Consider the following 3955-nt stretch of genomic DNA (forward strand, 5'->3'; position numbering starts at 1 on the left):
AAAAGCGAAACCCAACCCGCGAAAAATGTCATGTGAGCAATTTGAGGGCTCAAAATGGTCACATGGGCAAGCCCAAAATTCAAACGCGATCAATTTTTTTCCAGTGATTTCAGAAGTAATGTTTATTCTTACTCTGCACAAGAATATATTTCCTGCTTGTCACCACAGCAATTTTCATAAAAACTGCTACATCGCCAGCATTTCGGTTTTCCATTTTCTCATTCCTCCTCTGAATCATTAAAGTGAACCAGTACTGGAGCCATCATAGGTTGACCTGTTTTATTGAAGGCTCTCAGGCTTCCTTTTTTTCAGGCAAGACTGAAGAAAAGTAAAAAGTTCTCTTGTTTGTGGTTGTTAAGACTTCCAACCTCTGAATCTTGGCCCCAGAAGTTCAAATTCATCTTGGACTTCTTTTTAGGCATTCACAACTAAATCGCTAAACATAAGGCAAATACCATCAATCATCAGTTGAACTTGATGATCTTTGTGCAGGCCTTTCATTGAGCCAAAAGAGTAAACCTCCATGTCTAATAGATTACTTGAAATCAATGGTATTCTCTTCTATTCTTTCTTTTCATCATGTGCATTTGCAACGTAAATGCACATGTTCCGTCCTCCCTAGAAACCAAACAATCAATCCACCCTTATTCCCAAACCGAGGCAGAGTGAAAGACCTTTTTGCTTATCAAAATTATTGCAGCCACTGTCATGCAACAGGTGACCACTCACCAGCTTTGCCAGAAGGAAGACAAAACGCCTGCAGGATTGTTGCACTTTTTAAGGCCGCTGTATGGCATCACAGGGTGGTATAGTACAGTTGTCTTTGTTATTACCAGGGAAATTTACTGCTGACCGTAAGAAATTTCACAAGTGAAAATGTTTAAGAGCGAGGACAAACTCCTTTTGGAGCCACCAAATCAATAAAAGCTATGACCAACTTTACTCTCGTTATAGTTAAGTAAAAACCCAAAATGCTGATAGCTTTTCTCTTTGAGCCAAAGACAAAGGAGACGCTTCATCATTTCCACAACAAACAAATTTTTTCAAACTTTCCACCCCCCTTATTCCCTTACATCAACATATATTAACAAAATAACAATCTGAATAATAAAGTCTAGTTCTTCGACCTCCTTCTCGCCGTCCGTGTACAGTCTTCTTCTAATTTTGTCCTATGGATGCAACAAATCGAAACACTTTAGAGTATTTTACCAACAAATTGTTATCAGTGACGACGCAGAGTGATTTTTTTTGTACGGCAAAGCCGTATGCTACTTGCACGCTCCCTCACAAAACCGCTTGATTGAAGATTGATAGGAGTTTTTGATATAAACTTACCGTCATTCTGCCCTCCCAGTAGCTCCACAAATGTTGGCTGCTCCCTTACGAATACAGCCGCCATGACCACCATAAAATCCCTATTAAAACGAAAACGGAATATTGGTTATGGAGTATTCATACAGTAGCCCGTTACACTACAGGCCAAGACCACAACTTGACTTTTAAAGTTTATTTTGACACTCACCATCGAGTTAAATAATGCGCATCTGGCCAAGCCTGAAAAAGCAACAACTATAATTTCAGTCCGGGTGCACTTATTTCACGTATGGAAATTCTGTGAGTTTTGTTTTCGTTGTGTGCTACGACTTGAAAAGCTAATAAGAAGTTAAACAATCTTGGTTTTAAATTGCCAGGTAACTTTTACCCCCTTATTCCCTTACATCAACATATATTTACAAAATAACAATCTGAATAATAAAGTCTAGTTCTTCGGCCTCCTTCTCGCCGTCCGTGTACAGTCTTCTTCTAATTTTTTCCTATGGATGCAACAAAACGAAACACTTTAGAGTATTTTACCAACAAATTGTTATCAGTGACGACGTAGAGTGATTTTTTTTGTACGGCAAAGCCGTATTCTACTTGCACACTCCCTCACAAAACCGCTTGATTGAAGATTGATAGGAGTTTTTGATATAAACTTACCGTTATTCTGCCCTCCCAGAAGCTCCACAAATGTCGGCTGCTCCCTTAAGAATACAGCCGCCATGACCACCATAAAATCCCTATTAAAACGAAAACGGAATATTGGTTATGGAGTATTCATACAGTAGCCCGTTACACTACAGGCCAAGACCACAACTTGACTTTTTAAGTTTATTTTGACACTCACCATCGAGTTAAATAATGCGCATCTGGCCAAGCCTGAAAAAGTAACAACAACAATTTTAGTCCGGGTGCACTTATTTCACGTGTGGAAATTCTGTGAGTTTTGTTTTTGTTGTGTGCTACGACATGAAAAGCTAATAAGAAGTTAAACAATCTCGATTTTAAATTGCCAGGTAACCTTTACCTACCGCATCAAAAAGGGCCAAATGGTCCTCCAAGTACGCCAAAAGTTCGGAAGAAGATAGTCTTGTTGCGCGTTGACTAGAACAAAATATAATCATTAACTATTTTTCTCTTTTCCCGCCTTATAAGCCTCCACTGGATAGGAATATAAATGTAGAGTGACTTGAACTAGTTTGTCTTACCGTTTGTGGCTGGTTGGCCATTATTCAATCTTTCATCAACTGCACAACTTGTCTAAACAGGTGAAACTTAAAAAGGCAGCGAGGAAGGATTTTGTCACGCCGTTTCACCAGAAGTATAATTTACCAATCCTAGCGTCAGGCAACAGGATATTCCAGTGCCATTGCGCCGCCGCTGCCATACAGCCGTAAAAAAAATTGATATCCATAACTTATCGTATCGTATTTACAGTACAATAAGGTATGCATTGTTATCCAATGCATTTGACCTCTGAGAATTTCTGCCTGTGTACAATGCTACACAAACTTCCTTTACTATTTAATTTCTGATGATTATTTAGATGAGTTAATAGCTTCTCTGTCTTTCCTTGTTTATAGTTCTTCGAGGCCTTTTTTAAACTATTGTTTAGGCCATCGAGGGGAAAAAAAATTCACACTTTAAGGGGTCTGGGTTCATTTAAGAAGCCAGGAGATGTAGAACTGAAAGATTTTGTTTCAGTCGATCTCGCTGAGAATGTTGGAACAATTGTTAGTGCTCTTGCCACGAAACAGCCAAGGACATCTTATCATACCATGCAATCAAGAATAGGGCTAATATCGAACATTTCGTCAAACCGCTTGATAGCCAGGCTAAGTGCTTGCACATGAAGACAAGCCGGATTTAACTGTATCCATTCTGAAGGTAAACAATCATAGGATATTCTCACGGAATTACATTTCTAAAAAATGGGTCGGTCAGGCGATGGGAAACGAAACATTTTAATGCACTTTCTGTAAAACGTATTTTTCAGTTCATAGTTCTATAATTTTCTTAATAATAATTGTACTGTCACATTATCATTCAGATCTTTCTGAGTATTGCAATAAAGCGGTAATAACGTCTTGCTTGCGGGTCCTTTTGTTGAGTGTCTTTCCAGTTTTAATTTGAAAAAGTGAAATCAGTTCAGAAACTTTCCTCTTTCTTAATGTGTCTTCATTTAGTATTTCATCGTCAGTTTTTGTGCAGGAGGTATTTGTGCAGGTGTGAAGAGTTGTGTTGATTCTGTTTCTGCATTTTGTGCAGGTGGCAGGTGTGGAGAGTTGTGTTGATTCTGTTTCTGCAGTTTGTGCAGGTGGCAGGTGTGGAGAGTCGGTCGATTCTGTTTCTGCAGTTTGTGCAGGTGGCAGGTGTGGAGAGTTGTGTTGATTCTGTTTCTGAAAGTTTTGAAATGCGCAGCACTTTTCTTGCTGATTCTTGTTTCCCTCCTTCAATCCAAATGACGAATCCTTTTTCTCATAAGAGCGCTTGTTGCACTGCTTGTCCCTCAAAACCTCTTGTCTTTTTTCGACAAGAAGCAGATTTATTGCAGCATCCCACCGATTGATTTTCCGATGATAATATTTCCTCAAATCATCATTTTTCTTCTCAACACCTATAAGGAAAAAAATTT

At 38.9% G+C, this 3955-nt stretch overlaps 1 long non-coding RNA gene across 1 annotated transcript; it reads right to left on the minus strand.

Moving 5' to 3' along the window:
* Window positions 1-1358: 1358 nt before the first annotated feature.
* Window positions 1359-2220, minus strand: LOC144649727 (uncharacterized). Its single transcript, XR_013569932.1, has 3 exons — window positions 1981-2220; window positions 1523-1814; window positions 1359-1415 (listed from the first exon to the last, which is right to left on the minus strand). It is a non-coding gene; the product is annotated as an uncharacterized LOC144649727 (long non-coding RNA).
* Window positions 2221-3955: the final 1735 nt, after the last annotated feature.

The sequence above is a fragment of the Oculina patagonica genome, chromosome 4, assembly GCF_052425735.1.
Source record: "Oculina patagonica isolate OP01 chromosome 4, crgOcupat, whole genome shotgun sequence".
Classification (NCBI taxonomy): domain Eukaryota; kingdom Metazoa; phylum Cnidaria; class Anthozoa; order Scleractinia; family Oculinidae; genus Oculina; species Oculina patagonica.